Source organism: Serinus canaria, chromosome 1 (genome assembly GCF_022539315.1).
Source record: "Serinus canaria isolate serCan28SL12 chromosome 1, serCan2020, whole genome shotgun sequence".
Lineage (NCBI taxonomy): Eukaryota > Metazoa > Chordata > Aves > Passeriformes > Fringillidae > Serinus > Serinus canaria.
This window is the reverse complement of record NC_066313.1, coordinates 24,390,411-24,401,397: the sequence shown is the minus strand read 5'-3', so window position 1 is coordinate 24,401,397 and position 10,987 is coordinate 24,390,411.

The following is a 10,987-nucleotide window of genomic DNA, read 5'->3' as shown; positions in this document are numbered from 1 at the left end:
GTAGGCTCATTTTTCACACTTCCCCCCACACACAGCCCAGGCCTGGAAAGTTACTTTATTATTTTTAAATGAAAATATGGAGCTTTACTGGAATAACTAGTAACTGTGGGTGTTCTTCAGTGCTGCCCAGTGCAGCCACCCGCGCAGAAAATTCAAGGTTTCTATTACATTTAAGAAGCAGAGCAGGGTCTCTCATCCTCTCGTTCAGGCTTTGAGAGGTAATATTTCTTAGGAAAACCCTAGAAATTATTTACAAAAAACTGTGATGGTTGATACTGGTTTGATGTACTAAACAGTTGAAATTGAAGAATTTAGGGTTGTTTTGTCTTTTTAAACTAATGCTATCAAGAGGGAAGCTACTCAGATTTAAATGCTGCGCTGTACGCAATGCAAATAAAACCCCAGCAGGATGCAGAAGGAGGTCTGGGTGCAGAGTAAGGGGAAGTCAGCAAATGGCATGCACAGAGCCTGGGCTCAGAAGGAGGGCTAGGAAATAAATCCCCACGCCTCGCCGTCTCCATCGCCCATGGAACTGCGGCAAAGCAGCGCTTCGGTCAGAAATCTCCTGCCCGAGCCAACGTTTCTCACAGTGGAAATCCAACCCCCCCGAAGGACAGGGAGGGATTGTTTTAACCTCTCAGGCAGAGCCAAGTCTCCAGCCGCGCTGCAACAGGCAGCACGCTGCTCTGATGCTGTTCCTGCTGCGGCACAGCTCCAGCCCCTGCTCCTGCTCCCAGCCAGAGGGATTTGACTGCAGCAGTGCTCCCGCTGCCAATGGACCCGAGATGGCCTGCTGCACTTTGCATGCAGCTGCTCTGCCCACAGTGATTCAGCCTCACCCTGGCTGCCCAAAGCTGCCTGTTATTCTTCAGAAAACCAGGGTGACATGAGTCATCTGGTCACACCAGGACAAGGCCAAACACTTTGGGCTCTCCACATCTGGCTCAGCTGCATCCTCAGCCCTCTGGCTGCAATGGGCCATGCTTATCCTCTGTAGTCCTCAGGGCTGCAGCCAAAAGCACCTGTCCAAGACATGGGGACACATAGAATCATAGAATGGTTTGGGCTGAAAGGCACCCTGAAGGTCATCTTGTTCCAAGCTCCTTGCCATGGCCAGGGACACCTTCCACTAGACCACTTTGCTCAAAACTCTGTCCAGCCTTGAACATTTCCAGGGATGGAGCATCCACAACTTTTCTGGGCAACCTGTTCCAGTGCCCCACCACCATGAGAGTAAAGAATTTCTTCTAATATCTCAGCCTACCCTGTTTCAGTTCAAAGCCATTCCCCCTTGTCCTATCACTATGTGCTGTTGCAAATAGTTCTCTTCCTCTTTCCTGTAGGCTCCCATTAGGTACTGGAAATCTGCCCCGTGGGACAGAAGATGTGTACCAGGGGCATGCTGTCAAGCTCACAAGATGTCCTCTCCAAAGCAGGGGAGCATGATTTTTACTGTGACTCTTGTCTGGGAGGCACATGGAGGGGCCAGGCCCCCTTGGCATCCTATTTCCCACACCCCATCCCCTTACACTCTGGGCAGGGCTGGCTGCTGCACTGCGAGGGCGAGCAGGAGGGAGAGCTATCCCTGCTGGGGCCACCCCTTTCCAGCTGCAACCAGGGGCTGCTGCATGTTTGGGGATGGTGGCAGGGAGGGGGAATGCTGACAGCTGCTGTCCCCAGGGCTGTGCCAAGCTGCACTGAGTGTCAGCAGGGAGTCACACCAAGAGCCCGATGCTCTTTGCGCCCTGACTGCCTGTCCCAGGAAGCGCTGTCTTGAAAAATCACATAACCCGGGGTAGGGCTGACTTGCTGGCACAGGGCATGCCCTTGCCCAGCAGTTAATTTGGATGCAAATAGTATTTGCATGATAACTACTCTGCCTAAGTAACACCATGTGTGGTATGAAGTGTGAGTGCTTCTCCTCTACTCTGAAATAACTTAATCTAGAGACAAGCTTTTTGAGATGCATGAAGCTCAAAGCAGATCCAAGGTACTGTCTACAGTTTCCACACAGCATCATCCTGACTTTCTTGGGCTGCAGTGTGTGACCAGGGGAGCTGTGAGGTGCCCCAAATCAGAACAGGAGGGTAGAAGCATCATGCTAAGCAATTAAAGGGCATCCCCATCCCTCCACACCAGCTACCCACGTGCCTGGACTTTCCTTCAGGCTGGCACAGCACCCACTGCCTTCCTGAGCTGCTGTGTCAGCGGGTGGGAAGGAATTTGGACCCAGTGGATTTGATTGCCAGCACTGTTAAGGACGCACATGCAGTCTTCACAGGCTGAAAGTCTGGCTTCAGGACAAGCCACTGCATCCCAAGTGCCTGGCTACATCTGGACCCCATGCTGCTTGAGGGCACCTCGATCCCAGCAAGGGGGGCTGCTCTCCTCAGCAGCCTGGAGACTGCACCGTGGTCTGGTGAGGCAGGGGGCAGTGAGTGGTCTCAGTTCATCTGCGGGTTTAAAAGCCCTCCCAGAGAGAAGGAACGTGAGGGAGCTGTGTAGCTGCGTAAAGGGCTGATGAGAAATATTTAAATATTTCAGTTCCCAGTGTAACTTGAGTCATTTGGAATGGAAAGTTTCCATTACTCAATAAATCTAGTGCATTCATTTAAAAGGAAGAAGAAAAAAAAAAAAAGGAATGAAAATGGACAACTTTTGGTGTTGGCTTGAGGAACATAACAGTGCAGCAGAGTCCCAGACAAGCACCACCCACCAGCAGGTACATAATGTTCTTGGCCCAGGCTAAGGCCAAGGAGGGACACGGGGCAGGCATGGAGCAATGGGCACATTTGCTGCCCAGGGAAGGCCAGCTCAGTCATGCTGGCATAGATAATGCAGAGAAAAATTTAGGCTTGGATCAGAGCAGGTGAAAACAAAAACCCCAAAGCTGTGCACCTTCAGATGAAATTAAATTGCATGAGAAACTTTTTAGGAAAATTTATAAGGAGGTGCCCATGTCTGAAGCAATGCTCTTCACTACCTGACTGTGAGAACAAACTGCCCAGGGGTGCAGACATGATCACCCCTGGCTTCTGCCTAGGAAGGGCAAGTACCTACTGCCTTGCCAGGGATGGCTCTGGTGCTGGACTGTCCCAAATCCAGGAGCCCCCTGCTTATATCGGCTTGGAGGAATAGCTCTACCTGCCCCAGCTCCTTCTGCCACTGCCCACCAGTGGCGCTTGTTCCTGAGCCATGCTTCACAGAGGACCGCGCTCCCCACATCAGGATTTGGGGGGAAGGGAGGAGGCTTATATGTGCCCGGACTGCTATTCTCAAGCAGCCCTCGGCCACCTCGATGGCTTCCGAGTGGGGACCCGAGCCGGGACCGAGTGATGACCAGGCGGGTGCCGGCTGGCGGGGCTGCACTGCACTCCAGCGGCCGCCGAGCTCCCTCCCGGGCAGAATGCCTGGTGGGGAAAGGCATCCCTCGGGTTCCCTCTACATCCCTCAGACCATCCTCAGCCTTCCCACTGCGACAGCTCCTAGCCCTCCCCAGCGCTCTCTGTCTCAAAGACGATTTTAGTCTAACAGCCACTCTAGTGCCTCCCGTTATCCTGCTTCCCCTCGGTCCCAGTCTTCCTCCAGCAACACTGCAGCCAGAGGAAAAGCTCGCACAAGGACTGCGGCACAGAGTTTGGGGAACTGGGGGCTGCTTGCAGCAGATACAGGAACACACGAGTAAAATGAGTTAACAGAGCAGGACCTTCGGCAGCACCTTCTTCCCTAACACACCGAAGAGGCACGGAGCACAAGGGGAAACACAACCAAGGCAACCTGGAGCCTCCCAGTCCCTTCTCCCCAGTGCTCGCAGCTCTTCTGGGGGAAGAAGCAGGGGCATGGCACTGTGACACTCTAGAAGGGACCAGCTGGCATGCACCAGATGTAGGGCATGAGCTGAGCCCTCGCCAGCTCGCACACACCAGACCCTACAAGCTCAGGAGCAGGGGAGGAGAAAAAGAAGGGCTCACCCTGGAAGGCTGTGAACAGAGCTAGAAGCTGAGTTCCTACTGCCGCCCTGGTGGGCACCAGAGTGCCCAGCTGCCAGCAGCAGGGCCAGAGTGATGCCTTGCCCCTGTTGGGGGCAAAATAAATGCCCACTTCACCTGGAGGTGCAGCTGCAGTGCAGAAACTGTTCCCAAATACAGCTGGAGGTTTTGTGGAGTCAAGGCACAGACAACCCATGGCAGGGTTCCCACTTGAGCTGGAGGGTGGAGAAGTGTTGCCTCCCTGCAGCAGGATAGTGCAATAGTAGACAGCATCCGCTCACAGCCCGCCCCTGTGTTTCTGGGCAGACACTGACAGTAGTCCAGATCCTTGCACAGCTCTTCCTGCCCAAGCCAGAGAACAGAATTACTGCAAATACTGCTATTTCTGGGCAGTCTGAGGAGTACGACCTTGCCAGTCAGTCCTGCCCTGTTGCAGAGACCATTATTTGAAACAGAGGCCAAGGCAGTGGCATAAAAAATGCTCTCCTCTTGACAAATCCTGCATTTACTATTGTAAATAATATTTACATCCAAGGCACAAAAAATGTGCAGATGGAGCACTGCAATTTGGCAAGAGATGGCTCTATAATCACCAAGAAGGATTTAAACAAGCAAACAAGCAAAAAGGAAACCATACCATTAATGATATGAAATATCAACAGAGAGAAAAACAACACAACCTCACTAGCAGCAGCAGCAGCTTTTCCACCTACAGAGCAGTCAGGCAGCCACAGATGAGTTTCACAGCTCAGTAAAGGCCAGAAGGCTGGGAGAGCTGGGTCCAGATCTGTGTACCACCCTCTGCTGCATCACCTTGGACAAGTCACAGGCCATCCTTTTGCCCTGTGCATCAATACAAGTAAGGAGAAGCCTGGAATATGCAGCACCACAATCACACCTCGCTCCCTCTTCCCAAAATTGTGCACGGTTCTACCTGTGCCAAATGTCATACTTGGAAGGAAAAACTTCAGATCCCTTACCTCAAAAATCCTGTTAAATCCAGCTCAAGTTTTACCCAGTTCTTCCAGGTTCTCAGGATGGGCTGACGTGGGTTCATGTCTTGCCTAGGCAAGGGAGAGGGTCTGAAGATACTTTTGAGGATGTTGCAGGGATAAATTGAAGGAAGAAAAAGAGGGACTCCTGTTGATTTTAATGGTCATCTTACAAAGCACTACCATGTGTCTGTCTTAGAAGTGTATCAAATAAGACCCCAGCACCTGCACTTCATTTGACCAGGTTTTTCTAGCTTGTAAGAACAGACCACTGGAAAAAAAAAATCAATAAAAGCTAAGCTTGAACTGCAGCCTCGAATAAAATGAGGTTTAGATTGAGCTGTTGTCCAGTGTACATAGGTAGGAACCATTGCATTGCTCCCACACAGCCCTGCTGTCAGCCTAACAAGATGCTTGCTGGGCTGACATTGGTGCTTCTCCCTGCTAAGCCCTAGACTTGGGCACATATTACAGTTTCCCTTTATTATTGGTCACAGATCAGTGCAGATCAGTCTCTGTGTGAACTAAGGGATGGCCCTGCTCACACCCATGAGTTTTGTGTGAAATTTCAGTGAAGGTTTAGCACAGCAAGTTTGTGGATACCTGACCAGCCTCCCAAGGAGCTATGCTTGAAGTTCCCTGGGTAAAACAGAAACGAGTATTAGGGCTCTCCCAGACTGCCTTAGGCTGTATTTCAACAACTACTGAGTATTGCCAAGACTTCTATTTGTTTTCTAATGTGTTCCCTGTTTAGAAAAACACCCCAAGCCCCCAGTGCCCTCCTATTCACTAACCAGGTGCTACACAGAGCTCAGGAAACAAGCACTGGGTTTGGATGCTCGCATGTTTTTAATAAATTACATATATTTTGGATGTAAACAGAGACTATTTGTTGAAATATCGTTTTCTATTTTCTTGTTTTGACTGTAGGTTGAAGGTTCAAAAAGATTAAATTTTAGAACACCAAAAGTAGCCTTTGCTATGGTTTCCTAAGCAAAAGGGGAATGTTAAGTACTGGAACACAAATAGAGAAATGGTTCTCCACTTTGAATAGAAGAACTTTCCTCTTGTTAAAACCTAGCAGATGAAAGCAACCAGTTGCTACGGCCTCTCTGTGCTGGGATCACATTAAGGGGCTTTGCCCAGGCTGCATGATGAGGCTGCTGCCACTTCCAAATCCCAGCCATCGCCACATCCTGACCTCTGTCACATCCCAACCGCCATCAGTCCAGTTTGCCATGTGGCTGGTTCACATGCAGCAGGAGGAACAGTGATCATCTTAGGTCTTTGATCATGTTTTGAGGTTTCTTTAACAGCTCTTGAAGTATTTCATTTTGCCAGAGGGTCGGTACCCGTGTTTTTAGGTGTTCCCTCGCTATAGGTCCCAAATCCATGTGTATCACGTGGTTTGACTTTATCAGCTTTGATGTCTCAACACCATGATCCAGATTCCCCTCTCTCAGTGCCTGGAGGAACCTAATTGAAAACACTTCCAAATCAGTTCTTAGGTTACAGCAGCTCCAAGAGGAACAATAAGGACCGGGGCCTTCCTGTATGAGGGCTCGAGCAGGATTGCTGCATTTAGGAGCCTTTAGGATAAGGGCAGCTCCAAGAGGCACAGGCTACCTTGGCTGAGAGAATCACCAAGGTGACAGGAAGACAACATTTGACCAGTCTGCTCCTCTGGGGAGCTTCTTTTGCCCTGTACTTACAGAGGCAGCTGCCTTCAGTTCCAGCTGGAGGCACAGAGCTTGGGCTCTGCCCCAAACTGATGGTGCCCATGTGCCTCTAGAGAGTGATGAAGGAAAACACAGCCCAGGTCTGGCTAGATTGGTGCATACATTATAATCTATTGTATGCATATTGCATATGATTATCACCACTTATTAAAATCATCAAGACTTGAGGTGCCATTGCTGGAAGCAGCCTCTGTCATCATCAGGGATGCTTTTGGGAGTGTGTGGAGCCAGAGGGGGAGCAGCTTCTGGGGGCACACAGCTGCTGCCATCCTGTACAACACTGTCTCAAGCCGCCACTACACCCAAGGTGGGCTTGGCCAGCCAGGGTAGGATTTCTGCCCCTACCCCACTCCCACCGTGGCTGTAGGCTGAGCAGAAATCCTCCAAGTGTTGCCAAAAGGCTCTGCCTCCTGAGAAACTTCCCTGGCTCCTCATGGCTCCAGGCACTTGTCCAAAGTCACCATGCTGTGCAGATGTCCAGGGAACAGCCCAGGACTATGTCTGGCCTGAAGGAAGCAGAGAGAGTCACTCCACCCTGCTGCAAGGCTGAGGAGTGTCACAGCTAGGTGCGTGCTTTCCCTCTGTGTGAGTGCCCTTCTGCAGCCTCTGTCAGGAAGGAAGACAGTCTGCTGCTGTCTTTTTTTGGTTGTTCATATGGGTGTGAGTTGCCCAAAGCCATATGTGGAGCATCTGGCACTGCCATCCCCTGAATGCTGCCACTTCATCATCCTAAACCAGGGGATGTCATTAGTGATCTTTGTGGCACTGCAAGGAGCACTCATCCATCTGCTCCTCCCCAAGTACCTTCTTATCACTCCAGGAGTTCTCTTGGGTGGCTGGAAATGCTCTGTTGTCTTTCCAGCTGTTCAGATCAGCATCTCCTTTGTGACTCTGAGGTTTTGCTAAGGGTTTGCATTGTGTTAAGCTTCAGAAAGCTCAAAGAAACCAAAGATCTTTGTATGCCAGGCTCCTGCCCTAAAGTACTTAAGTCTCCAGGGACAAGAGGGCAGACAAAAGAAACAAAAGAGGGTACAATATCAGAGCAAAAGATCAAGCCAGTGAGAGAATATATTATTCATTAAGTATATCTCCAGAACACATAACAGAGGGAGTGCAGGAACAGAACTTACAATGGTCTTAGGTACAGTTGTAAAAAATTTATACACCCATTTTTATCTCCTCTTTTTTGACATATGTTTAGTTCATTTGGGATAGGACTAGGCCTAGCCACCATTTTTGAAAAGGAGTGTATTTGTATGTTCCCACTGTTTTCACTGTTCATGATGGGATGTGCATGTGATCATGTAAGTAGATAATGTCCATGGAGAGAGCTGCAGAGGTGTGAGTTTGATTCTAAAGCTGGTGGTTGCTGGGGTCTTTCCTTAGACTTGTCTGTAAAATGGGCTCACAACAGAGACTGAACTGCTCTGACCTGTGGTCATTTCTCTCTGGTGGCACAGATGTCAGAAATCCATGTGTATGCTGCCTTTCTCAACATGCCAACCTTTCTCTTACTGCTACTTCCAATACTAGCCAAGCCAGCACAGAGGTGATCACAAGAAGACCTCCTAGATGTATATTCTCACTGTGGGGCTTCTGCTGACTTTTGGAGGGTGCCTCCTGTCCCCACATTGCTGGAGGACTCTTTGGATGCTGTGCTAAATGCACTGGAACAGGAAGGACCCAGGGAACAGCAGTTCAAGTCAAGGACCTCCAGCACACAGATAATGATAATTAAGAGGCTATTGCCCAGGGCAACCCCTTCCCACCACACTTCAGTGCATGTGCAGCTTTGGTTTCTGTCATCATTTACACCTGCTGAGCTTTCCTTTCCCTTGCAAGCCCCCTCTTCAGGCCCTCATTTGGGAAAGGGAAGCAGTGAGGGGCTGGTGGCTGCAGAGCTACTCCCTGGTTCAAAGTGTGTGCTAAAACCTTTCTGCTCAAAACTGAGCAGGGACACAGACAAAACAAATACCCTCAGCTGGAGCCCCCACAATCACTTTTAACCCTCCTTACCACCTCAAGCAGAGGCAACTCAGCACTGTCACACAAAATTAAACTTCCTCTTCATTCTCCAGTCTAATCTCTGTCTCCACAATATGATCCTGAGGTTTAATCTGATTATGATTCTTCATATCACACTCTAACAAATGGCCCCAGCTGCCAGGCTAAGCGGTTTAATGAGATACTGTGTCAGTTCTCAAAGGAAAGGCAGAAGAGACACTGCAGACAAAGGCATTGCTTGCTCAGTCCCATCCCCAGGATGCTGGGCATGGGCTACAAGGAAACACTCATGCAACTATTGTTGTGTCTCTTCTGTAAGAGGAGAAGACCTGCCCTTCTGCAAGAGTTTTGATGGAGAACCGTGCTCTATCAGGCAGGGTGGCAGATGCTCTGTGACTGGCAGCTGTGAGATGTGACCACAATGTTGACTGGCCATGAGGGTCTGAATACAAGATAGAGAAATACAGTTTGCCTTTGGTCAGATGTTATTACATCTGATCCAAACATAAAAGCCCAAGATGTATCACATGGCAAATCAATATAGTTGTTTGTTAATCCAAATGCAATCAGACACTTTTTTTTCTTCCTGCCTAGATAAGACCCACCCTTCCCCCTCAGAACTGCAGCCAAAACATAATCCCCTCTCAGTGGCTAATGGCATTCATAAACTATGCTCAAGATCCATTGTTCATTTAATCCTTTTTGCTGTTATTAACTCTGGTCACTGATTTCTTACCTCTCCAGTCTATGGCATTTTAATGACCCAGCTAGAAAACAGCCAAACTCTTCATCTCAGTGGTAAAAGCTGGATATGTGCTACAGGGAGGAATGGTGTCTACCACTAACTCAGGGGGAAGAAGTGTGGGAGAACTACAGGACAGAGCTGGTTGTTGCCTGGGGAAGGCAGAGAGGAGCAGGCTGGAACAGACTCACTGATTCTGGCCTGAGCTCAGGCCTTATAGAGATGATGAAGCTGTTGGCCCACGGCCTCAGGAACATGATTCACTTCCAGGACAACCAGACCATGGCAAGCCTTTCAACCAGCCTAACCTGGTTTGCCAAGGAAATCACTGATGATAGTCACTCTTCCTTTGAAGTTGCAGTTGTTTTTTAAGATGTTTAACTTGACCTCTGTGTGTTCTTTCCTCTTCAGCACAGGGATAATACTGCATGGATTAGTATTATCACTGTGACATGCCATTACAGGAGATACTGATGAGATTCCATCTGGAAGGCTGCAAACCAGCCTGGTTATCTGTGCAGAGATGAATTACACTCAGTGTAGATCAGGACTGGAGCAGAGGTTTTATCAGAGAGAAAGAGACCACAGAGTCTGGCACATCTAGTCATGCTCAGCTGAAGGCAAGGGAGCTTATGATTTCCCTTGTGATGGTTGCACAGACAGCAAACCCCTTGGATGGTGAGTAGCAGCTTGATCTGTACTGGTACAAACCAGACTGCACTGGCTGTGACCACATGGAGGCTGAAAGTTCAAAGAAAGCTCCTAATGATCTGTGTGGATCTGAAATAATCTGCCTGCCTCGGGAGCCAGGGGCAAAGTATCTACCTGCCTTTGAAACAGCTCTTGGTTAATCTGGGGGAAAGGACCAGGAGGAGCAGCAGATGGATTTGGTGGCTGATGACATTCCTCCAAATCCTCACCTGTTTAAAATGGGATCCCAGGAATCCAACACTGATATTCATTTCCTTAGTAATTTTTACCATGGATTTTTAAAGTCTCCTCTGAGCTGCATTTTTGTCTTGGTTCACTACTGGCTTGAAACTGGACTTTCTTTCAGCTCTCCTGAATTAACCAAACTTTTTTCCTGGAATGCATTAGGTAGCCTCCTGGAGTTGCAGTGCATGCAGCTTGCCCTTCAGGTCCCCAGCTGTGTTGGTGACAATACTGTCACCAGAAGGGGCTATGGCCTGCCCTCTGCTGCTGGGATGTGCTGCAGAAGCAGATGGGTGTAAGGCTGCCTGCAGTTGTGGCAGAAAAGGTTTGGCTGTTTAAGTTGCTGGATAACAAATGGTGCCCATCTCCTCGAAGGCAACAGGAAAAATGTGCTGGGCCAGATGCAACTGAGCCATGGCTTGGGATCAGGCTCTGGACCACCCTGCCCATAAAGCTGTGCCCTCCCAGGCTGAAGCAGGCTCAGTTCATGCTTCTCGGAGCTGCTGGCTTGTGTTCCTGCCTGATTCCAAGAGTGGCTTTTTTAAGAATGGAAACAAAAACATATTAAGATTTTTAGTCCAGAAATCT